The 26,831-nt window shown below is 38.7% G+C and overlaps 1 long non-coding RNA gene across 2 annotated transcripts in view; it reads left to right on the top strand.

Moving 5' to 3' along the window:
• The window catches only part of LOC124520468 (uncharacterized), a 96,072-nt gene that overhangs the window by 36,899 nt on the left and 32,342 nt on the right, over positions 1-26,831 (top strand). The window contains exons 3-5 of one of the 2 annotated variants that reach the window (XR_006964326.1): positions 5,270-5,314; positions 6,153-6,205; positions 15,966-16,057. The exons of the other annotated variant lie outside the window; for it this stretch is intronic. This is a non-coding gene — a long non-coding RNA (uncharacterized LOC124520468). The remainder of the gene's footprint in view (positions 1-5,269; positions 5,315-6,152; positions 6,206-15,965; positions 16,058-26,831) is intronic. 2 annotated transcript variants of the gene reach the window in all.

Raw genomic sequence — 26,831 nt, 5'->3', positions numbered from 1 at the left:
AATGTTTTTTTTAATGTTTATTTATGTTTGAGAGAGAGAGACAGAATGCAAGCAGGGGAGGGGCAGAGAGAGGGAGACATGGAAACAGGTTCCAGGCTCTGAGCTGTCAGCACAGATCCTGACTCAGGGCTCGAACTCACAAACTGCGATGTCATGACTTGAGCTGAAGTTGGACACTTAACTGACTGAGCCACCCAGCTGCCCCTTAAATTTAGGTTTTAGGGGTTAAAAGAGCAGATTGATATCTGCATATGATTCAGGTCTGTCAAGTGGATCTCAAGGTTTTGGGTGGTTTTAATTCAGTTTCTCTGTTTATGAATAGGAACAGTGATATCACCTTCTACTTGCTCCCTTCGTTCTTGGGCCAAGAATGAACAATGAGCACAGTTAGGGATAAACCAGGAATGCCCTGGACTCGTGAAACCAGAAATTCTGTGACTTCCAACCACGGCCCCCCTTTTTTAAAACTTTCCTACCAAACCTTGGTAGAATTCATGAGTGATTTATGTTCTTTCTATAGCAGTGGATGGGATTATCTGTTAATCTTGACATTTATGTGTAAATTCTCTAGTTGATCGGTGGGAAAATGGTTGATCCATTTTTTTTTTTAACGGAGCAACTGTGAAAAGTTTATATTATCATGGTCAGACCTGGTCAATTAACAAAAGAGGTGAGATGTGTCTTGTGCATGTCTTCTCTTCTTGCAGCTGTATCTCCCCTAGACACATGGAGCTGATGGATTTGTTTGTAATGCAATGTTAAGGAATATATTAATTAGGACTCTCAGGTCTGTGTCTAAGCCTGTGTTCCTGGAACCTCAGATAACGACTACTAATTTACCTTCTAAATTCCGAGGTTGAAATTAATGGTTTGAGTAGAAGCCAAATGAATTAAAGCAAACACTTGCCCCTAGCATATGAATATGGGAATTTGGTCCCCTGGTAGATAGCAGATGGGGTATGTATGTCTGGGTGTTTAAGAACATGCTACAGGACAAGAAAACAAAAACTTGACTCCTATGATGGTATAGTTCTGTGACTCATTTCAGCAGATTCAAATTTAACACAAAGATTAACGGAGTAATAATTAAATTTATAAAAATAGTTCTTCGTAAAAGACCGAGGGAAAAAGTTAATGAATGCTTGCTTCTAGGCCCTGCTACTTTACTTGATGTCTTCTTATTTATTGTTTCCCTGATGAGGTAGATGTTTTCTTTTCTTTTTTTTAATTTTATTTATTTATTCAAGCAATATATACACTCACCATGGGGCATGAACTCACGACCCCAAGATCAAGAGTCTCATGCTTTTCTGACTGAGCCAGCTAGGCGCTCCTAGATGTTATTTTCTTAAAGACGAGGAAGCAGAGGGGCGCCTGGATGACTGAGTTGGATAAGCATCCGGCTTAGGCTCAGGTCATGATCTTGCAGTTTGTGAGTTTGAGCCCCGCGTCAGGCTTTGTGCTGACAGCTCAGAGCCTGGAGCCTGCTTCGGATTATGTGTGTGTCTCTCTCTCTGCCGCCCCTCTCCTGCTCATGCTCTGTCTCTCTGTCTCTGTGAAAAATAAACATTAAAAAAATTAAAAAAAAAAAAAAAAAGATGAGGAAGCAGAGGGTCCCAGGGGTTAAATAACTTGGCCTATGTCATAAAGCTTATAGGAGGATCAGTTGGGATTCCAGTACAGGCAGGCCTGGCTCCTAAATCCATGTGCTTTCTATTATTCACCCAGTCCGTGAAGTTTTCTTATTTCTCTGAATATCCAATTTCCTAGCGCATTTATACATGATTTGATTGATCAGCATTTGGTGTCACTTGGCTTTTTAGGAACTCATTCAATTATTGATTCATTCAGCTAATATTTATTTTTGTATCTCCTGTATGTCAGGCTCTGCTAGGCACTGAGAATACAAGATTAATGAGATGTGGTTCCTGTTCTTGAGAAACTTTCAGGGAGAGAACAGATATGTAAAAAAAAAAAAAAAAAAAAAAAAAAAAAAGCAAAAAAACTTTTGATCCAGTTTGAGAGCCACATTAGAAGTACAGTAGGACCCGTGTCCCATCCATGGTTTTCCTTACAGGGTTTCAGTTCCCTGTGGTCAGCCATGGTCTGGAAGCAGATGATTCTCCTGGCGTGTCATAGCCTAACACTGTATCACAATGCTTGTATCATTCACCTCACTTCACCCAGGCATTTTACCATGTCCCATCATCACAAGAAGGGAGAATACAGTACAATGAGGTACTTTGAGAGACCCATATTCACATAGCTTTTATTATAGTATATTGTTATAATTGTGCTACTTTATTATAGTTATTGTCGCTAATTAATTTTATTATTAGTTATTGTTGCCAACCTCTTACTGTGCCTAACTTAGAAATTAAACTTTATCATAGTTATGTATATATAGGGTAAAAATAGTATATATAAGTTTTGGTACTATCTGTGGTTTCAGTCATCTGCTAGAGGCTTTGGAATGTAGTCCCCCCAGATAAGGGTAGACTAGTGTATGTCAGGTTTCATGGGTGGAAAAACAAGTAATTGACATGTTTGTGAGAAGAGGTTGTGTTTGGCAAAGGGTTTTTGCCAAAAAAAAAAAAAAAAGAGCTTTAACTGGAGTATTAAAGGATAGTGATGATGATAATGATGATAGCAGCGATAATAGCTAATAGTTTTGAACACTGAGTATGTTTATGAAAGCTACCTGATTAAAGTATTCCTTTATTTAACCTCTCAATATCTCTAGGTGTTATTCCTTTTCACATCTTGGTGATGGGGAAACAAAGGCACAGGGAGTTTAAGTAACTACTAGATGGTAGAAGTAGGATGCAAATCAAAGTTGGCTAGTTCCAAAGCCAGCCCCATTTTGTGGTTCTGTTTTACTGAAGCAGTGCTGAGCGAGGGTTTACCTAGAAGATGGTCAGGTTGGGGTAAAGGGAAGGTTGTGGAGTTTGGAAAGTTTTTTTTTTTTTATTTTTTTTTTTAATTTTTTTTTTTTCGACGTTTATTTATTTTTGGGACAGAGAGAGAGCATGAACGGGGGAGGGGCAGAGAGAGAGGGAGACACAGAATCGGAAGCAGGCTCCAGGCTCTGAGCCATCAGCCCAGAGCCTGACGCGGGGCTCGAACTCACGGACCGCGAGATCGTGACCTGGCTGAAGTCGGACGCTTAACCGACTGCGCCACCCAGGCGCCCCTGGAAAGTTTTACCTGAGTAAATGAGCAGCATGTGCGAAGTCAAAGAGACGGGAAGCCATGTAGCACATAGTGGATGTTTGTAAGGAGCAGCATATGGCTGAATGCGCCTTGTGTATTGAGGGTTGTTGAAGAGGGTTGCCCAGATCAGGAAGAACCTATTTGAACATGGTAAGTTTAGATTTGGTGACATTGAAGGATTTTAAGTAAGGGAATGAGATGATCCCATCACTTTTCATCACTAAGGTATACACAGGAAATGAGGAAAAGCCGAGGTATCAGGGATTTGAGTTAAAGCCCTCAAAATACATTAGTAGCAGGAATTTGACAACCTCAAGTTAAAATCATTTTAATAGCATACATTATTTATCTCAATATTTAAATATGTGATAACTTCCACTTTTAAAGCCGTGCATTCTTTCTAGTCAAAACACTTCTAACAAAGAGGTTAGACCAGTTCTTGGAACTGAAATCTGCAAATGCCATGATCATTTATGCAGGTTTCAGACAGGCCATGTCACCTGAGAAAGACACTCATTCTAGATCTGAGCTTTAGAGCAAATTGCTTTCTCCTAAAAGAGGACCTCATGGAGAATTTGTAAATCATAGATTTAGCGTTTTTGTGTTTTTAGGAGCCCATTCTAATGTTTCACAGACCATTAGCTAAATTCCAGGCTCCTGAGCCTACATACACGCACTGACAAACCAATTTGGGGAGGGAGAGCCATGGCTGAAAGGGCCACCAGGGTTACTGGTTTTGACTGCTGCCTTTCTAGGCACTGCAGTTATCAGAGGGAATGCACCACCTGAAGATTTAAAGCCAATAGCAGTCTTTGCCTCTCCTGATATTTTCCACCTTAGATTGGATCAAGCATTGCCTGACACTGGTGGTTGTTTTCCCTGACTTGCTTTGCTGTTATATGATGACCTTTTCTTTGTTTATTGTTTTATTTGAACTTGCTGGGAGTTTATATAATTGATGGGCTTGTATGCTGTAGTATGTCTGGGAATCTGCTGCTGATACACTACAATGTCTGAATGTGTAATTTTTCTTCTTTCATTCTCCCCACCCCCACTCTTACCCCTGATGTCAGATAGTCAACATCCCAACTGGTTGAGCTGATATGGTAATAGAGATTCTTCCTTATCTTGTAAGCAAAAGGTTTCAGTTAATCAGAGTCACCTAAGGGTCAGTGTATATTGGAAATTTCAACATTTTGTTGACAATCTCTCAAGCTCTGGTATACTACCTGAGTTTTAGGTTTTGATGTATTTCTGAACCGAGATCAGTCTCTGCCTATATTACCTCAGCTTTACTGGGGTATTGAAATGTACAAATCATGCAGTTGTTCATTACTTATGAAAAATAAGTAGTATGTAGTTGTCAGTATATGTTTGCTAGCTAATCACTTAACATTTTAATCTGATTTTAAAAACTATAGGCATTAGAAAAATTGGGGCACCTGGATGGCTCAGTCAGTTAAGAATTTAACTCTTGATTTTGGCTCAGGTCATAATCTCTTGATTGTGGCATCAAGTCCCATTTCAGGCTCCATGCTGGGTGTGGATCCTACTTGAGATGCTCTCTCTCTTTCCCTCTGCCCCTCTCCCCCCATTCATGCTCTCTTTCTAAAACAACAACAGCAACAACAATAACAACAACAACAAAAGTGTAGTCATTAAAGACAACAAAAATGAAAAAAAAAACCCACAAATTAAAAACAGTACAGTATATAGGTTCCCATTTTTGAACTAAGGTATATATGATCTTGAATGAAAAAGATATGGAAGAAAAAATATCAGAGAGCAGTAGGCATAATCTGGGTCATGAGGACTTTCTGTGTCATTTCTCCCTGTGCCAGTACATGTGTAATTTTTCTTTTGTATTTAAAAAAGCTTAAAAGCCCAGGAATTATTTATGATACTGGCATAACTCAAAAGCTTGTAATATGCAAGAGGATTGAGTGACTAGCAAATAATTCAAACATGTTGTATGTTTCAAAAAAAAAGTTAATTGTTGACATGGTTAAGCGTGAAGTTTCTTTGTTGTCTTTTCAACTGTGCTTGGGTTTTGCAGCAATGATTGAGATTCTTACATCTTGGCACTAAGGAATCAGGCTTGGTAAGTCACTACTTTCATATTCTTAGAGTCTTATTCGAGTTAAACATTAAAAACACTTCCACTAGTTTTGGGAATTGATAGGCAAACAGATATACTTGTGATACCTCTTGCTCACCTGTGATGTTAGCCTTAGTCTTATCTCAGTACCTTCTCTGTCAGTCAGTCGTGTCCAACATCTGTTGGAAGCCAGTGGTGTGCCAAAACTCATGACAGGTGTTCAGGATAAAAAAGGCATGGTTCCTCAAGAAGCTCACAGTTGCTTTGAAAAAGAATCCAGGGTAAATATTGAATTTCATTGCTTACATGTGTTTTCCTATAGAGAAGAAGGTAGTTTCTAAAATGGGTTATGCTTTGCCATCCCTTCTGAGAGGTGCTCTAAAACAAGGCATAACTGCCAGGTGAGGCTGTGATTGGATATTTTATCAAGAGCATCTAGTTAATCATTAGACATCTAGTTTGGTGCTAATTTAGCAACAATTCTCCATGAATATTCAGAGGTGAGATTTTCTTTTTGTTCTTTGAGAGTGAATCTGGATTCTGCAGGCAAGAGCTAACGTGTCTGATTTGGTTGAAGGGCTCTATATGGAGGGACTTTTTGTTTTAGGAGTTTCTGTGGGATCCTGTAAAGTTGGTTCTTCATCCCTCTTCATGGAATAATACCCTAAATGAGGAGCTTGCAAGAGATAAAAACCAACAAATAGGCAGTGAAATGGGCAAGAGAAATGTCAAACTCCGAGGGCATTTGTCAAAGGTTTATCAGTGTTTTAGTTCATTTGGGCTGTTTTAGCGAGGTAACAGAGATTGGGTAGCTTATAAACAACAGAAATTTATTTTTCAGAGTTCTGGATGCTGGGAAGTTCAGGATCAAGGCACCAGCATGGTCATATTCTGGTGAGAGCCCTCTTCCTGGTTTATAGTCAGTGCCTTCTTGCTGTGTTACCATATGGTAGAAGTGGTCAGGGATCTCTCTGGAGCCTATTTTATAAGGCACTAATCCTATTCATGGTTCTCCACCCTTCATGGTTTAAATACCTCCAAAATCCCGACCTCCTAATAACCATCTTTGGGAGTTAAGACTTCAACATATGAATTTGGGGGGCGGGGAGCACAAACATTTATACCATAGCCATCAGGTACTCACCGGTCCAGAGTGGTCCCAAGTTATCAGGAAGGGTTGGATCTTTGTGATCAGAAAAACCAGCAGGGGGTGGGGGTGGGTTGCATGTTGTCATAGTACTCAAGGTTGCTCCTTGAGTTCCATATCTCCTACAGCAAATATGTTTGTTGTGTTTATGTCTTGATATGCAAGATATCACAACACCAAACTTAAAAAAATAGTAGAAAAACCTGTGCCAGAAACGTTTCAAAGTTAGAGAAGTATGCTATCCTTTAATGCCACCGTTTTGAGAGAAAGTATTCAGATTTTTGAAGGAAGTTAACATTTTCCTATAATATCTGCATTCATATATAGATTTATCTTTCTATCATTGACCTCTCCATCTATCTGGATTTGATCTACATGCATATATGAATTTGATGCAGCTGTTTGGTTTTAGCATAGTTATTTGCTGCACTCTCATGTGTTGAAGAGTAAAAGGTAGGGGATGATTTTAATTTAGCATTTTAATTTGCAGGATACAATTAATAAGTATTAAATAATTTAGAAGGGGAATGAGTCTTTCTGGGCCAGACTTTTCTTCTGAGAAATGACTGTATTTTAGATTTTACTTACATCTGCTCAGGGTCAGAACTGTGTCATACTGTGGTTTATTTACAATGTATGGTTTATGTTATGGGAATTTATTGGGCAGATGACACCAGTAAATTTACTGGGGAGCTGACACTTTGACTTCCCTCATTCTTTCTTGTGTTCTCTGAGTCCAGACTCCAGGAGAATATGTATATTGGATTCATAATTTGTATTTTTTGAAATCATATTACAAAATACAATAAAAAAGAAAGAGCCTTCACCATTTTCATCTTAATTTTCTTTTCTATTGTTTTTTACCTAAATTTTCTGAATTGAATTTCTTCTTTAATAAGACGGGGATGTTGATGTCCCTCTCTTCTGGTTTGAGGATGTGGCCTGGTACATTACAGGCACCCAGATCAGTTTGCGGAACTAAGTTTTAAGTGCTTAGCAAACAATAAGGTGTTCAACAAATGTTATGTACCTTCCACATCTTTTTGGGATCTGAAGGTGAATGAGACACAGTTTCTGCTTTCAAGGAGCTTGATACCTAGTGGGACAGAAAACCAGGTCAACAGAGCCAATAAAACCTCTTATTCAAAGTGCTTTTTGGGACTAAGGAGGCAGTGTACTAAGGATCTTTGTGTTCTCAGCCAGCCAGAATTGTCCAAGTCAGCCATATTATTTACAGTATACAACTGAGTGTTTGCCCAAAAGACCTAAAGTCATTGACAACCTATAAAAAAGGTTGTAGTGGTGAAAGCTGTTAATGTGTACACTGAGTGGAAAACAACTTTAGCCATGGGTCCGTACTAGTTTACTAGGGTTGTTGTGACAAGGTACAACCAACTGGGCAGCTTAAATGACAAAAACTCATTATCTCACAGTTCTGGAGGCTAGAAGTTGGAGATCAAAGTGTCAGCAGTGTTGATTCCTCCAGAGGATTATGAGGAAGGCTCTGTTCCATGCCCTTCTCGTAGCTTCTGGTGGTTTGCTGGCAATCTTTGGTATTCCTTGGCTTCTGCTGCATCACTGAGATTACTGCTGCATCACTTCATCTTCACATGATGGTCTCCTTGGGGCCTTCCTGTCTCTTTAAATGGTGTTCTCTTTCAGATGTATTGAGTAGGGGCCTACCATACTCTAGTATGACCTTATATTAACTAATTACATTGACAATGATTCTACTTCCAAATAAGGTCACATCGTGAGGTAATGGAGTGGGGAATTTAACATACACATTTTATGGGGAACACAACTCAACCCATAACAGGGCCCTTTCTGATATTACAAAAGTGCTTCTTTTTTGTGTTTTCCAAGTGACAGCTGACTAGCATTTCTCCCAAATGCTACAGACACTGGAAAGGTATATATATTAACCTGATGAGAAAAATGGAAGAGCAGGTATTGGGAGAGAAGGGATGGAGCCATGCTTCATTGGACACTTTTTATAGCTTAGCCACTATTAGGTTCTTAGTCTATGTAATTTCACTTGACATAATTTAATTCTGATTAAAACATGTTTATAAGATCATCTTCATGTTGCCGGTGCAGAAACTGAGGCTCAGAAACATGGGATAACAACTCAGAGTTGGGAGGCACAAAATGGGGTAGAACTGAGATTTAAAAGCTAATACATTGAGTGCCAGGAAACATGTTCTTTCTCTTCTAGTCTGGTGTCCTCCCAAGAAAAGCTGTGATGATAATATAGGATTGTGGAAGCTAAAGATCCTAGAACACCTTTCACATAAAAAGTGTTTATCCCCAGGTGAAGTAACTTTACCAGTTACATTCTTGGTCATATTTTAAAACTATATAATGGGAGCAGATACCTCAATATTCTTTAATTTTTGCCAAGATTGTTTGATAGGCAGATATTAGAAGCTCTTCAATCTAAACTTCAATTAAAAAATTTACAATTGTCTACATTTTCCTATCCCACTCATCAGGTTGTTGACCATGATGGGAAAGAGCTGAATTCACAATGGAATTGCAAGGATAGACTGTTGGGATAGTTCACATGGAAACTTTAGGCACTTAAAATTTGACTTTCTTCTGTTTGGCATTCAACATGTTCTATTTCTCCCCCATTCCCCTTTCTTCTCTATTCTTGTCCTACCACATCCGTGTCATGAAAATGGCTACTGAAATAAATTAGTTTAATTTGCGAAATTACATTATGGTTCTCTCTGCTCATGCCAGTTTACCCAGATTAGCCCGGGCAGATGGCTGCGGAGTTTCATTGCTGGTGAGAAAAGGGGCCCTTTCCAGAGATGAAGTACAAATGTGGGAGAAATGTCGTGGATGCCAAAAAGCTGTATGCTTGAGTTTTTGGGCGAGCAAAAGCAGTGCCGTGCATCAGGGCGACTCTGCCTTCTCAACAGAGGGCTTACTGAGAGCTAGAAGCAGCTGGTTCTGGAGAAAAGATGGCTTGAAAAGAATCAGAGGCATTATGAGTCTTAAATTATTTAAGTTCCTCCTGTGGCAGCGAACTGTAATTGCTTCCTATTTCTGTAAATATTAGCAGCTGTGAGCCTTTCAAGTAAGAAGCTAAAACAGCGCTCAGTGTATCATACTTAAACTCTGGAATATTGTTAAATATCTGACCTTGGGCTGTCAAAGCACACTCATTACCCACACTAGTCCTTCTGCTGGGGAGCTGTTGACACACTCTGAACTGGTACATTATTTTCAGCCTGGTCTGTAATAGCCTCAATAGATGCAGAATCGGCAAAGGGAATTGCGAGTTACCAAGTAGCAATGTCATGATCCATTTCCTCGGGGGAGGTCGCCTTTGTGCTTGCTGCCTTTTAGTTGTTTTTACACCTGTGATTCCACCTATGACTGTCATGGCGAATCCTTTATCAAACTGGCAAAAAGTTGAAACAGGACTAATTCGAATACCAGCTCTTACCTCTTTAGTCTCAGTTGATCCCTCTGCCTTATGTTCAGTGGTTTAGTCATACAGAATTTTTTTCCCCAGCCTTCAGATTCATCATATTCTCACTTGTCTCTTGCACTTGGCTTATGCTGAAAACTTCTATCTGGAACACACTCTGCTTGTCCCATAACATCTCCATACTAGCTTCTACTTATTCTGTTGATGACACCTGCTCTTGGAAGCCGTCCCTGACCATCCGTATGTGGGCTAGTTATGTCTTCATTATCCCATTTGTGTGGGCACTTTACCCATAAGAGCACACATCATATTGGATTATAATAACATATTTAGTGGTCTTTATCTGCCTTCGTATAGTGGGCTCCCTGAGGGTAAGAAAAGTATCAGTTCTATCTGTTGTTTAAGTTGCAGGGTCTGTGGGGAGACTGGTAAACAGAAAGTGATTGACAAATGTTTGTTAAGTTGAATTCATACTCCTGTATCTAACATTTCTGGGATATAATACCTTTGGGCTTAGTCTTGAGTAGAGCTGCCAGAGCAATCTGTGTATGTGCCAGAATCTCATAGATGTCTTCAGATAGCCACTTAGTCTTCTTCCTTACGAATATATTTGTTTGGGATAGAATGTGCCCAGCTCGCATAGGTGAATCAAGATTGGCCTAATAAGCCAGTTACCACAATCTCATTTCTTTTTGTCAGTGGTTGGTGAAATATGCCAGGAATTGTTTCATTTCTGGTAGTGAAACATAAAGAGAAGTATGTTGAAGGTTTTGGGAATTATTTTTCTTTTTATTAATAGAGTGATGTGAGAAGGAAGCCATTTTTACTCTCATCCCTCCTTTTTAAAAAAAGATTTTATTTTTAAGTAGTCTCTATACCCAATGCGGTGCTCAAACTCACAACTCTGAGATCCTGTGCTCTACCGACTGAGCCAGCCAGATGCCCCTTGTCCCTTTTATTTTACTTGGAAGCTTTCATAGAAGATAAAAAGAAATGCTACAACTATTTGGCAACCATGAAAAAATAGAACCCCAAATGAAAGCAACACATGAGCAAGGGAAATTGGAAGGATGGACAGTTCTTAGGTTCTCAGTGATGTTGACCCATCAAAATCAACCCTGAGACAATTCATTTCTGGATTTCTATAAAGTAAAATACTCTTCTAACTGAAGCTACTTTTGCTAGGTTTTGTATCATCCTAACTGATACAGACACCAGGAAAAGGAAAGTGTGTGCATGAAATTTGGGGCTCATTTAAAAAATGGAGACTATGCTATGTAGAAATGAGAGAAAGCAGTGTAGAAAATGTCTTGAGCTTGGGATTGACACATCTTAGCTCAACTGGGTATTTCTTGTGTAATTCATCTTGGATGAATCACTTATCTCTCTTAATTTTTAGTCGGGCAATCATTTATTCAACAACTACAAAAATTGTATTTAATTGCCAACTGAGTATTATATACTATGTTGAGTGTTTAGGAAAATGGAGTTGAACTAGGTGATCTCTAAGCTCCTCTGTTTGTAAAACTCTGATTCACCTTTTACTTTTACATCCTTCCTTTCTTTATTTTTTTTAAGTTTACTTATTTATTTTGAGGTGGGGGGAGTGGCAGAGAAAGAGAGAGGGAGAGAGAGACTCCCTAGTGGCTCCACACTGTCAACACAGAGCCCCATGTGAGGCTTGAACTCATGAACTGTGAGAACATGACCTGAGCTGAGCTCAGATGCTCAACCAACTGAGCCACGCAGGTGCCCGCATTTTTATGTCCTTGAACATAGTTTTAGGAACTGTGAGTCTGTAAAAATCCTGTATATCTTTCCCCCCCTAAATCTGCCTTGATTCAAATCATGTTTATCATTGGCCTTTCTCCTCACCCAAATTTCTTATGGATCCCTGTATGAGAGAATTTAAAAAACAAAAACCAAAAAACAACAAAACCCACAAGCATCTGTCTCTAGCAAGCATGCTCATGAGTCACATCTCCTCCTCTGCAAAGCAAAGTCTCATGAAACCAGCTGATTAAAAGGAGCCCTTAAAGAGGAGGCAATCTGTTAAATTTATTTTAGGTCTGGCCCCCTAATTTCCATTCCACATGCACTCATTTATTTAGCCACCAAGTCTTGGCAGATGCAATCTATTCAGGTGACCCTGCTCAGGCTCACCTCTCAAATTTCCCAGCTGGAGAAAAAAGGCTATTGAGCTGTCATCAGAGGTTTTAAAGCCACTGCTGACTAGATTCTGTGGATGATTTGCAACTGGTTCATCATGGCCTTGCCTTGATTAGGACAGGGCTCTGGATTCAAACTACCATGACCCTACAAGTCATCTGTGTGTGGTAACCTCACACTCTTGGTAGTAATGGTGGGGTGAGATTACCCTTGTGTCAGGCTGTTAAGTGGAGGATCATCCATGCTTAACGGGAGCCTGGGTAATCTCCAGAGCAGAAATAATCATCACTCCAATGGGACTGAGGATTATGAAGAACCGACCAACAGCAATTGGTGGTTGTGAATTTTAGGATATTGGTTTTGGCTGCTGAGTGTAAGCCATCTAGGACTTATATAGTGGATCCATGGTGTGGGGACCCAGCAGCCTCTGAACACCTTCTGCCGCTCTTCATGCTTGGCATGTGCTTTCACTATGTTTGAATTCCAGCAAGTGGGAAGAAAGCCAGAAAGAATAATAGAATTTCACGTGTCTTATTTTTTTATGGATGTGACCAGAAAGTTGCACAAGTAACTTCTACTCATATTTCCCATTGGCTAGTACCTGGTCACATGCCACATCTAATTTTAGGGAAAGCTGGGAAGTGTAGTCTTTAACCTGGCAGCCATGTACAGAGAAAAGACTTGTATTAGTGGGAGACTAGAAATCTCAGGCACAGTAGTCCTCAAAGGATGGCCACATGAGTAGCATCTTGGTGAGACTCAGCATCTATGCAGCCATAAATTCTTTATGGAATGATTCTGGATGCAGTAACAGCTCTAGTTCCCCTCTTGCTCTTCTTCCTTGTTTGTGTTCTTGTCTCTTCTCCCAACTTGTTTCCACCTTGTAGGAGTGGAAAAAGCCTATTTTTTCACTGGACCTTTCTATACCGGGCTTCGGTCAGTGGCGTTTTTCATGAGTTAAATAGTATTTGCACAATAGCTTATGTTTTTACAATTTGGAGAAGCAGACTGACACCTTAACAAATGCCTTGAAAATATAATTCTGCCCCATCCTTTCCCTAGATATGTAGCAGAGCCCTTTGCCTTTAAAGGAGAGAACAAAACCCTGGTCCCAGCTGGGAAGGCATGAAAAGACATTTAGAGGCAGTTTTTTTGCCTGGTCAGGATGTGTTCTCTGGAGATGCATGTGCCTTATTAAGAAAAACCAACCAAACTGTTTTTGGTCTCTGTTTAAGATTTGTAAAAGACAGCAGCAGGTAACCTGCTCATTGCATACTCTCCAGACACTTCTACTCTCCCTGAGAGCTAAGGAGAAATGACATGTTATCTGTTTCCTGACAACATGATCCAGGAATATTCCTCCAAGAACAATTCTTGATTTGTACTTTATTTTGTCCTTTTAAGAGATTCACTACTAGGGAATTTAAAAGTTCACTACTAGTGAATTTAAAAGTTGTAATATTTCATACATGAGGGATGAAGATTTTTTCCCTGCCCATTATTTTGGTTGTGAATTAGTGACATTTGCTCATTCCCCAATGAATCGCCAATATTTCCTTACAGAGATTCATGAGCAGAGAGATCTATGCTCTGGTTTCTTTAGTGAGTGAAGAGAAATTCTGAGCAGTCCTCCTATAGTGTTCTATATATAATTAATAGTTTAAAAAGTGAAAAGTTTATTTGGTTGACTTATGGTTGTTTAGAGAAAGGCAGACATTGGTGGAATTTTATTTTCTTATTGTGTGGATTTTTCTTGTGGAGACATGAGGAGAATCAGGACTAAGTTGGTGTTATGTGGGGATTAAGCACTGGGAGAATACCTGGCTCCCATTCCCTTACAATGTTCTCTTGATTTTTGGTTCTGAGTTTGCCGGAAAATGCCATCTTGGTACCAAATGTCAGCATCCTCTTTTCTAGAGATGCACTAGGCTTTGGATTTCTACCATCCTCTTCCATGTGCACAAACCTTGTGTCGTTTGTCTTATGTCTTCAGAGGCCAGTTCTCTGTGAGATGAAGGGCTGATCAATGAAAGAAGATGCTCTAATGTTGGGAACATTGGGTACTTAGGTAGTTGCGCTGAGGACATATTTTTGGGTAGATTTTTTTTTTTTTTTTACACTCCTGTGAGGCTCAGTCCTGTCTGATTTCAGAGCCATGGACTTTCTTGAGGTAAGACAACTCAAAGATTAAATATTTACACGTGAGTGAGGAGCTGAAAGAAACTTGAGGGATGGGTTTTTGACAGTGAGACAGTTCCCTATCTCTCCTTTTTATCAGCTTTATTTTATTTTAGAGAATATCTATCTCTATATATGTATCTATCTACCTATCTAGAGGGAGGATTCTCTATGTAGGTATGCTGCCCCCAGACTTGCTTTTTACTATTTAAGTAAAGATTGAAGATTTACTATTTAAGTAAAGATTTGACTGCCAAACTGAGGTTGATATCAGTATAGATTTATTGATCCAGTTTGTCCTTGTGAGAGTAATGATCTTTTGTAGAATCAAAGCATTTTTGCAATCTGCAGAAATCTGAAGACTATCTTGTCCAACTGCTTATTTTACACATGATGGAAACTTCGAGGTTCAGAGATAAGTGACTTGCCTAAGGCCACACAAATAAATTGCTCTGTTGCTTTACTTTTCGAAAGTAAACTTTTTATTAAAGGATACATACATTAAGAAAAGTGCAAAGATTTTCCCAAAGGGACTAGATTTTTGTAACTAGCTTGTAGATCAAGGATAGAAAGCTACTCCAAAATTCTCCCATCACTACCCTTTTCCCCTCTCCAAAAGGTAACTATTATTCTACTTAAAACATAGCTTAATGTTGCCTGTTTTTGAATTTTGTGTAAATTCAATCATACAGAATCTGCTATTTTTTTCGTTTCTTTCTTTCTTTTCTTTTTTTTCTTGGTCTGGCTTTCTCATTCAACATGATGTCTACAAAATTATCCATTTTCTATGTTGCTATATAGTCTATCCATTTGCATTGCAATACTTTATTCCAGTATGTGAATATAATGCAATTTATTTTTTCTTCCCCATTGCTTTGTGTTTAAATGACTAGAGATTCCTAGTGCCGATTTTCATGTCTATTTTAATTATTTTGCTTCTGGATAGTAGTATTTCCTCAAAATCAACCTATAAGGCTGATTAAGTATGAATCAACCTATACATCGAATCCTTAATTACAGCAACCAGGAAGCAAAAATATATCACTACTGATTATTTGCTACAGCAATTCCTGTTTTTCTTTGGCCCGTCTTTCTCTGACTACTGAAAAGTTAGTTGAACAAGAGTCAGATGACATTCTTCCCCTTCTTTTTTATTCTTTATTATGGCCTTTTGCTATTAAGAATTGATTTACACTTGGGGTTTTGAACAACTCATGTGAAAGTGGCTTCTTTAGAGGAGTGACTTTCCTTGTTCATTTTCTCCAGATCCTCTGGGAGAATCCAGATGGTTCTTGCATTTTTAGTGAATGAACACTTGCCATCTTGCATAATCTAATTGTTTAAAACTGCCCACATGCTTACCATCTGAAGGAGTGCTGTCTGCCAAAGGTGTCAGGTTATCTTTCATATGGCTTTAAGAAGGAAGGCATTGTAGCCTGAAAGCGTGGCCTCAAAAATCATCTCTCCTGGGTGGCCAAAATTGACAGTTCTTCAACTCCTTTATTAAAAATACAATTCACCAGTCTGAAAAAGAAAATCTAATTATTTAACTGCTAGCAGTTTTTCCTATGGTAAAATAAACCTTAAGTGTTTACAATCAAGTTAGCTAGATTTCAACCAATTTACTTATTTAACCAAGTATTAAAAAAAATCCATACCATACCTTGTAAGTTCTCCTAAACCTTTTTTTTTTCTCATTGATTTTGATTAAATAGGTAATTGGCAGTTGATCAATTGGCACGATCCTGATGGGCTGTTTTGGCCCAACCTTCTGTGTGACAGAGCTCCAGGAAGAGGGAACCTAGAGGTTTGCTGACACTCCAATCTATCTTCAATGAATACAAGCTGGCTAATAAATATTTAATGGGCAGTTGTTTGCAGTTTAATAGAATTAGATAATTCTATTAGAATCCTGTTTGCAGGCCTACAGGTATCATATATCACAGCTGAAGACATGGTTAATAATTTAAGCTAAGTGACTAGTAATTAGACAGTCAGATTAAGAAGGAACTTTTGGTTTTAAGCCATTTGGGAATTGTGTGTGTGTGTGTGTTTGTGTGTGTGTGTGTGTGTGTGCGCGCGCGCGTGTGCGCGTATGAGAGAGAGGAAGAGAGAGAGAAAGAAAGAAATTATGTAGGATTTTAGATTGTAAACCATTACAAGGATTAGCTAATGCAGCAAGTCTGGGCCAAGCCTTAAACGTGATAACAAAGCATGAGGCCCCTGGGGTTTATTTAATATCTCATCCTCTTAGTTAATGAGATGGAAAATAGTTCACTGTTTATCTACAGTAGATTGAGCAGATGTTGCCAATTCTGTTTTATGGAATGTAATCTTGGTAAGATTGTCTTCTGCCCATTACCTTTTCATGGCCTCAATCTCTCTTGTACTCTTCTTATTTGGGGGGATGTAGATACCCTCCTGGCCATGGACTAGATGAAAAAATCTCTGAGTTAGGACTTAGTGGCCTTTTCACATTCTGAACACTCAGTCACCTTTATTATGGCAAAGTTGGTTGGTTGACATAGAAAGGTTTGCTAACAACACAGGACTTATAAACTGTGCAAAAATTTACAAAACTTTATAAAATGTGAAGACTGTTAACTTTCCTAATTACTGTTTATGAAATTCCTCAGGTTTGTGACTTTATTTCATTTGCCTCTTTTACATGTCCCTATTTTACAAATGTATAATATATTAATTGGAGATTGAGTCTAAGAAGCCTAGTATGATCTTTTTTTTTTTCCTGGTAAGCAATTTTAATTTTTCAGAACCATGGAGTAATTAGTATTTTCCTAAATTGTGATATCAGGATAAAGTGGCTAATATTGGAATATAAGGTAGTAGAGATTTAGTTAAAGGCATTAAAGTTACTTTAGGATGTGGCCTACAGATTTGTTAGGACTTGCCTTTGTCTGTAGCAGAAAGCTGAACTTGTAATAGGCATAAAACATATAAAGTTTTCATCTTTCTCATATAAATATGTCTGGAGGTGTATGATGTCTGGTATTAGATGAATGGTGCAAGGATATGAGCTTCAAAGGCCCTGGGATTCTCTTACTTTTTTTCCTTATGTTCCAAGATGTCTGCTTCGACTCAAACCATTGTTTGCATTCCAGACAGGAACTAGCAGATAGGAGGTTCCAAGAAATTCCCAGGAGACATTCACTTATTTCTCGTTGGTCATAAATGTGTCACATGCATGCCCTTAGCTGCAAGGACATCTGGAAAGGTGGGTTTGTATCTCTCTAGTTCTTATAGGAGCAGAAGGAAAGGAAAGGGAATTTGAATAAGTATTGCATGAGCCAACCTACACTATTTGCCAGATTCTTTAAGGAAATTTCCTTATTTTGTAGTAAATACTGACATAAATCTCTTCTACCAGAGAACAAAGCCTTCAGGATTTCTTCAGGCCCAGTGTTCTAAATGCTATTTATGAAGTCTTGCATATGGTATATTGGAAATTCTTAATAAGTTATGCTATATTCTTGGGGGAAGGAAGTAGAAAAGGGAAGAATTAGGGCAAGAGGTGGAAGGCAAGGAACAAAGGTGATGTTCATTTATGTGTAACTAAAAACAAAAAAAATATTATACTGAATCATTAGAATGTTCCAATCCTTAACTATCCCAATAATTCTGGTTAGTTAAAATTTTTAAGTTCAACTTTTTTTTTTAAGTTTATTTATTTTTGAGAGAGAAAAAGAGAGACAGACATAAAGCACAAACAGGTAGGGGAAGAGACAAGGTGAGAGACAGAATCCCAAGCAGGCTCCACACTGTCAGCGTAGAATGTGACTCGAGACTCAATTTTATGAATCATGAAATTGTGACCTGAGCTGAAATCAAGAGTCAGATGCCCAAATGACTGAGCCACTCAGGAGCCCCTAGGTTCTATTTTATTTATATTTACTAAGAAGTTGTTATTATTGAGATGTTATCAAGTAATATTTCCACTTGAGTTTTTATTAACCTTTTTTTGTCTTACTGTATTAAAAATATTTACTTTTACCTCAAAGTAATGTATAGCTGTTGCAAAATTTTTGAAAACATATAGATAAAAAGAGGAAATATTCAAAACCTCACTAACGAAATATTTTATTGTAGAATAAGACCTTCTATGGTGCAAACTGAAGCAAGTGGTGAAATGATATGGTGCAAATATCAATGATAAATTTCATGTATGGATTTGAAGTAAGAATTCTCAGGGTGCTTGGGTGGCTCAGTAGGTTAAGCGTCCGTCTTCGGCTCAGGTCATGATCTCACGGTTTGTGATTTGAGCCCCACGTCAGGCTCTGCGCTAACAGCTCATAGCCTGGATCCTGCTTCAGATTCTGTGTCTACTCCTCTCTCTGCCCCTCCCATGCTCATGTTCTGTCTCTCTCTGTCTCTCAATAATAAACAAACGTTAAAAAAAATTCGAAGTAAGAATTTCTCAAATTAAAAATTAGAGCATACAAGGGTATACTTTCAAAGCTAAGGTCCAATAGGAATTACAAAGGGGTGTTTAGGGCTGAGGGTTGAAGTCATTATGGTTGGTAATCCAAAATCTCCAGTCAGAATTAGGCTTTGGTGGCTCATTTGCACTGAAGTGACCACCCTAGATATCTTCCTTTGTGTGAGTTGTGTTTACCTAGATAAAAATATAAGATTGTGCTCTATGTGCTTTTTTTTTTTTTTGGCAATATCTTATTTTAAATATTTGCCTAGGTTGTTATCTTATCTTGTCCTGAACAGATTTGCATAGGCCAGTGAAAGAAATGTTCAGAAATGCTTGTTATCATTAACAGTAATGATAAAGGACTTGCCATACAATTTATTCTCCTTAGTTTTTTTTTTAAAGTAATACAAACAAGGTTCAGATTTAACTAATGTTTATTGATCTCCAGTTATGTTCCATGCATCATGCTAGGCAGAATTACAAGCATTCATTCAGTAAGTGCTCAGAAATAATCCTGTGTGGTCATGTTATCTACTTAGCATTATCCTCAACTTCATTTTCTTTTTCTTTCTTTCTTTCTTTCTTTCTTTCTTTCTTTCTTTCTTTCTTTCTTTCTTTCCTTCTTTCTTTCTCTCTCTCTTTCTTTCTTTCTTTCTTTCTCTCTCTCTCTCTTTCTTTCTTTCTTTCTTTCTTTCTTTCTTTCTTTCAGATTTTATTTTTCAGTAATCTCTCCATCTAGCATGGGACTCAAACTCACAACCCAGAGATCAAGAGTCACATGCTCCACTGACTGAGCCTTCCAGGTATCCCTCCACTTCATTTTCTTATCTCTCATATCTAAGTGGCAAATCGTACTGGCTCTACTATCAAAATAAGTCTGACTCCGATCATTTACTATCTCTACCACTATTACCTTAGTCTAAATCACTGCCATCCTTTGCATAGGTGGCTTCAAGAGCCTCCAAGCTGCTCTTTCTGCTTCCACTCCGCACCTTTCCTCCCCTCCCCCTGGTCTGTAATCATTTTCCTGCAGGGAAGACGCAGTGGGAAAGTGTGCCCTGGTTAGTACAGGAATTACTGTACTGCTGCTAGCACCCAATGTATGTGGGGAGAAGAGAAGACAGATTTGAAAGAACTTTGTACATTTATTGTTATTTTTAGAAGAGTTTTGTACATTTAAATAATCAGAAATATAAATTTATTGAGGTTAGAGTGGAAGAGAGCCAAAGCCTAAGAGACTCTTAAAAACTGAGAACAAACTGAGGGTTGATGGGGGGTGGATGATGGGTATTGAGGAGGACACCTTTTGGGATGAGCACTGGGTGTTGTATGGAAACCAATGTGACAATAAATTTCATATATTGAAAAAAAATAAAGTTATAGAAGGAGGATTCAGTTTTTACTGACGTCTAGTCAAAATGGAAGTGTGGAGGAATATGTTTCATTATGTAATTCAGGCAGCTTAAATGCATCATGTTTTTTCTTTTGTGAATCATGAAAACTGATTTGTCAGAGTTTCTGTCTTAAAAGAGGACAGATCTCAGTACTACAAACCGGGAGTACACCTGTGTGTGATGTTGCACGTCATCCCACCTTCCGTGATGAATTTTGATCACTCTGCTAGAAGAAAGACTTGAACTACCTTATTATTCCCTTGAAAATTAGAGTAAAAACCTATTGTCATATGGACAGGTGATCAAAGAGCAAGCAGATAAAAGGAATAGAACAAAGTTATTACAGAAGTGTTATCAGTCAGTTAATTAACAAGAACATTAGGATATTTTTCTGGGTTTTGTGGTATTTGTGACACTTGTCAACATTTAAAGATTTGCAGTTTGCTGTGATTTCTCTTTTTTGATACTCACTTTCATACTTAATTTTGCACTTGAAATTAAAGAGATACCCTCACTTTATTGTTTAAGCTCTGGGCCCTACAAAACCTGGATCTTGCTTTATTTTTGTGAGCTATCCAGAGGCTCCTTCTCACTTTGAAGTGAGTTTCTGTTTCCTACAACACAGAGCTTTGGCTAACATAAATACCTTTAAAGAATTAGTGGCAGAGTGGGACCCAGGGGAAAGAAGAGGACATGTGTGGCAGGTGGGCAAAGAAAAGTCCCAATTATAGGACAGTTCTCAGGGAGAACATGGCTATAGAGGGATGGGTGGTGATGGCCATAGGGTTGATGGTATTCCTAAAGATCCCAAAGCAACCTCGTAGTCACAGGACAAAGAAAACTCCCTAGCTCCCAGCCCCACAGAGAAAAAAAGCATGGAGGGAGACTGGAGCAGACTGGAGAATTCAGCCGGCAGCCAGTCTGCTCCTTTGCAAGTTGTACACACTCCTCAATACAGTGTGTTGACTTTGTACAAGGAGGCTGAGGTGCTGCTAGCCATTCAGACAACGCTGGTGCGTAATGAAAGCAGAACAGCAGGAGCTGTACATTGGAGAGGGCGCTTTTGATTTGTGGCTCCTTTTGTTGCTTTCCTTTTGAGTTTCCTTGGTTCTGTGGTTTGGACCTCCACAGACCTAGAGGAGTTCAGAAACTTGAAAGGGAAAAAGCCCTTCCTCCCCAGGGCCGGCTCCTCCACTTTCATCCTGTGTCAGGTGTTCACGCCTCACAAAGATGGTGCTAAATGGAACTCTCTACAACCTCTGGGTAGCTGGGAGTCCCTTTGAGATGTTATGTTCCTGCAATAATGGAGTCTTGTCACTACAGGCTGTTAACATACACCCTTCCATTGTTGAAGAAAGACATCCAGGCAGCCACAAAGCACATGGCTCCCAGTAGCATCTCAGGCTCGAGGATCTCTCAGGGAGTTTGCTTCTTGAAAGGAACATAGAAATCTCAGGCCGTTACTTCTCACAGCTCTTTCCCTCTCTTTCTCTGAGTAAGCTGTTTAATTTTATTTCTATGTTTCGAAACACAAGGGGTTTATAGTAGATGGTTGTAGGAAACAACCAACAAGGATAAGCAATTTCGGGGAAGGTGCTTTGAAGTGTAGTTGTATTATCTTCCTTGAAGGATTCAGATTCTAAATATCTATATATTGATTCCTGTATCTATATATGTTACCTATATCTATATCTACACAGTAGGCTAGATACCTTGCTTTCTGGAAATTTTCTATGTATTCTTCTTCTTTAACTAAGAAGGACTATATTGTAATATGCCACCATGCTCTGTCTTTGTAGACATTGCTATTTGATCATGGCATTTATTCCTATAAAGCTCTGATGTAGTTTCCCAACTATTTTCAAAGACGATTCTAGATAGTCACCTTCAATCGACAGAAATTTGTGCCTTATGAAAAAGCTTGTCTAGGGGATGAAGTTCTCTTTATGTGATTCTAAGATCCTATTACCAAAGGCATTTTTAAAGGCCAGACACTTATTTGCCTACTTCCAAGATAAAAAAGGAGAATGTGAAAGCTCATAGAAAGTTTAAAATAAACATGGGATAGTAAGGCTGGTGAAATGTGAAAGAGAGAGAGAGAGAGAGAGAGAGAGATGTGTTTAATTTATATTAGGTATTTTTGTCTGCTAGGCTGTTTATAAAAAAAAAAGCTACCTTAGCAAATCAATTATAGTTAGAATGACAGGGTACAATAGTAATAGTTGAGACAAGCTTCATTAGGCATTTGTGAGTGTGTCTTTTTTTCTTCTCAAAGGTCTGCCTGGGTCACTGGAATAACTGTGAATTTGGGTCAAGGACCCGCGTAAGCAGGGGAAGGCTCATTTATCATCAAAGAAGGGTGAGACAACTGTCATCACTCCATTTGACTCCAGCTGTGAAGTGAACAGCTTATTTTTGTTTTAGTGATGATTTGAGAGACCCATCAATAAAATCACCAATACTCTTTGCAGTGCGGCCATCTATCTGCGTGTCAGTGTATGCACACGTGTGTGGATGTGCACATGCGCTTGCTGAAAGCAGAAAGGGAAAAAGTAGGGAAAAAAACTTTACCTTGGCACACGTATTTATATAGGATTCCCTTCTTTGTGTTCACTCATGTTAGGGACTCATCTCAGAGTCTCCAGCTGGTTCATCATTGTCCCTGATGGTTAGCATATCAAGCTGGTTTCACAGCTTTATTTGCTCAGATGTGCTGTGGCTGCCTACTGTGTTGCTCCTAAAACCAAGCCCAGAGGATTCTTTGAGGAAAGAGTGATTAACTGGAAGAAATGGACTGACTAGACTGTCATCAATCACTTTCCTTTATTTTTAAGAGCTCATCTCTTGAAACTTAATCATTCTGAAGCCTCTAAAGTCCTTGTCATAATTTCCTGGGTACTTACTAAGCTAACACACACTCAGCACTTAAGATGTATGAGGCCCTGTGCTTTCTTTTTTCATGATTTCATTGACCCTCCACTACCACACAGTGGGGTAGGTACTATTATTTTCCCCAGCGTTAATTAGTGTAGCCTAACTATTCTAACAAATAGGCCCAAAATGAATGATGGCTCAGATACTGTAGAAGTTCTTCCTTGCTCACAAAGGAGTACCGTGTAGGTGGAAAGTTAGAGAGGGTCACCTGCATATCCATACAGTCATTTGGGGACTGTATGAGAGAGAGAGAGAGAGAGAGACAGAGAGAGAGAGAGAGAGAGAGAGAGAGAGAAAGGAACAGAGGAAGAGGGATAGAGTATCTTAAACAGGCTCCATGCCCAGTGCAGAAACTGACCCAGGGTTTGACCCCACAACCATGAGATCATGGCTTGAGCCAAAATCATCAGTCAGATGCTTAACTGATTGAGCCACCCAAGCACCCCTAAACAAGTAGTTTTTAGGGTCACCCTGGGGGATCATGTCCATTCTAGCCAGCTGAAAAGTGACAATATGGATAGAGTACTGGGTGGGGTCTTTATGTGTCAGGTCTGGAAGTCATGGTCATCAATTCTGTTTACATTTAATTGGCTAGAATTTAGTCACATGACTACCACTCAGGGTAAGAGGAACTAGGAAATGTAGTCCCTAGCTGACCAGCCACTTCTCTGAGACAACTCTACACTATGTGGGGCAGTGTAACACAGATTTTTGGTGATCTGTTAGCCATCTTTACCCTACTTCGTTCCTCTGGCTTTTAAATATTTCGGAACACCTTTCTTCACATACTGTTCCCTAAGAAAGACAATCCAGAATCCCATTCACTTACCTCATCCAGGTCAAAGTCCAGGCTTTCAGGATAATGCACTGTCCTATGTCCAGTGTGGATGGATGTGATTCCTGGTGCCTTGAAATCTATGAATGAAAAGCTAAATTATCTTCCCAACCCCTACTGTACGCTCAATAAATAATGACAGTATAGCAACACACACATAAACTTCATCTTGGAAACTGAAAGCATGGGAAACTCACAGCCACTATGGATCTGCTGCAAAGATGAAATCATCTCTGGTCAAGTATATGATGGACTTTTGAAAAAAATGTTTTATAGGCATTTGAATGCAATGTGTCTTCTCTGTTTGGTACACACAGACACATGTATACATATATAAAATATATTATAGGGGTGCCTGGGTGGCTCAGTTGGTTAAGTATCCGATTCTTGGTCATGATCTCATGGTTTGTGAAATCTCTCTCCCCTGCTCTCTCTTTCCCTCTCTCTCAAAATAAAGTTTAAAAAATGTATATTACATATTTAATTCATATGAATTTATAACGGTCTCTATGAATATATTATTCATACTTATATATGAAGAAAGAACATATATGTAATGGTTATGAACCTTGTTATTCAAATCCTCTGTATCTTTACTTCATTTTAAACCTTTTGGTTATGTGAAATAAAGCATGCATTAAAAGAAGTGCTTACACAAATGTACAGTTTAACACAGTAATGACATGAGCATCAGTGTACTCATCATGTAGATCAAGAAATAACATTACCAGCACGCCAGAAGCCCCTCTCTTCCATCACTTCCTTATCACAGGGAAGTTCTATTTTATTATTGCCTAAGGTAATTACTCTCCTGACTTAATGAGACTCGCTTTCCTGTTTTCCTATGGCTTTACCACCTAAGCATGCATTCTGAATGTACACACTTTAAATCTGTTCGTTCTTGACGGTTATATGCATGGACTCATACTGTGTGCATTTTTGGTGTCTTATTCTTTTCACTAAACATTGTAATATTTGTTGAATATTGCTGTCATTGACTTATTTTTTATTCATGATTTAGTAGGCTTATCTCTGGGGTGCCTGGGTGGCTCAGGCGGTCAAGCATCGGACTCTTGATTTCAGCTCAGGTCATGATCCCAGGGTCATGGGAATCTTACCCCTCCTTGGGCTTTGCACTGAATATGGAGTCTGCTTGGGATTCTCCCTCTCTGTCAAACTTTCTCTTTTCTCTGCCCCTCTCCCCCGCCCATGAGTGCTCTCTCTCTCTCTCTCTCTCTCTCTCAAATAAAATAAAAAAAATTCTCTAGAAACTGAATGCTTCAATTTATTTTAAAATATTTTAGTGTTAGAAGTTGCTTTCTTACTAAGGAGCACATAGTCTTATCTCTTAAGCAAGTGAATAAGCTCTTATTCTAGCTGTTACCTTTTTCTTTTTTTTTTTTTTAGAAAGAGCACATGAGAGCCTGACATGAAGAGGGGAGCGGTAGAGGGAGAGGGAGGGAGATAGATAATCTTAAGCATGAGATAGGGATCTGAGCCAAAATCAAGAGTAGGCTGCTTCACTGAATTAGCCACCCAGGTGCCCCTAGCCTGTTACATTTTTAAGTCCTACATTTTCAGGAAATATATTTAATCTGCTGCTTTGCACTGTTTCTTTGACAAAAATTAATCAACAGTAACTATCTTGTACATTGATTCTTTTTTGTTTGTTTACTTCAGCTTTTTTCTTTTTTTTTAATTCATTTATAACATGTATACAATAAAGTACACAAACTTTAAGTGCCTAGCTTGCTGAATTTTTACAAATGTAGGTACATGTAACCACCACCAGGATCAGGTTCTAGAACTTTCTAGCACCCCAAAAGACTTCCTCATGCCATTTCCAGTGCGTACACACCTTCCACAGACACTGACCATTCTGATTTCTATCCTCATAAACTAATTTTTCCTTTTATTGAACTTCATATAAGTGAAATCATATAGTAAATTCTATTGGTATCTGTCCTGTACTTATCAGGATATTTGGGGGTTTAATTTGTGTCATTAGGTCTAACAGTAATTTGTTCCTTTTTATTGCTGTGTAGCTTTTCACCGCATGAATATATCACAATTTGTTTATCCAGTCTTGATTATAATGAATAAAACTGCTCTGAGCAGTCTTGAACATGTGTTTTGTGGATATATACTCACTTATCTTAGAAATATACATAGATGTGGAATTGCTGTGTAACAAGACAGCTGTGGATTTAACTTTATTAACACTGTGTTCTAAACAGTATCGGAAAGTGCCTCTAATACTTTACACTCTAACTGGCAATGCTGCACATTCTGGTTGCTTCTTATCCTTACCAACACATATGTCGTCAATCTTTGAAATTTTAACCAGGAGTTGGAAAATTTTTTCTGCAACTGGACAGATAGTATTTTATTATTTATTATTATTTTTATTTTTAGTGTTTATTTATTTTTGAGAGAGAGTGCAAGCAGGGGAGGGGCAGAGAGAAAGGGAGAGACAGAATCCGAAGCAGGCTCTAGGCTCAGAGCCAACAGCACAGAGCCCCATGCAGGGCTTGAACCCATGAACCATGAGACCATGCCCTGAGCCAAAGTCAGACAGTTAACTGACTGAGCCACCCAGGTCCCCTGATAGTAAGTATTTTAGACTTTATTGTCCATAAGGCCTCTATTACACCTATTCAACTCTACCATTGTACTGCAAAAGCAGCCTGTTGACAGTAAGTAAACAAATGGGCATGACTATTTTAGATGATCTTTGGTCTAAAATATCCATTTCCATAACATTTGCATTTCAATTAATAGGAAGAGGAGTGGGAAAGTGGAAGTCATTCTTTTCAGAAAATGAGTTACAATTGCACATATCACTTTCATCCACATTTTACTGGTGAGAATTTTGTCACAAGACCGGTTTGCAAGAGAGGATGACAGATCATTTGGCCTGGTCCTCTGTGATTAGCTAAAATTCTCAGGGTTCTATTAAAAGAAGTCAGGGAGAAAGGCT

Source organism: Lynx rufus, unplaced genomic scaffold, assembly GCF_022079265.1.
Source record: "Lynx rufus isolate CCGP_SWC_20201006 ecotype Redwood Valley unplaced genomic scaffold, mLynRuf1.p SCAF_1, whole genome shotgun sequence".
Classification (NCBI taxonomy): domain Eukaryota; kingdom Metazoa; phylum Chordata; class Mammalia; order Carnivora; family Felidae; genus Lynx; species Lynx rufus.
Note: the sequence above shows the minus strand (reverse complement) of the source record. Positions and strands in the feature narration are given on the sequence as shown.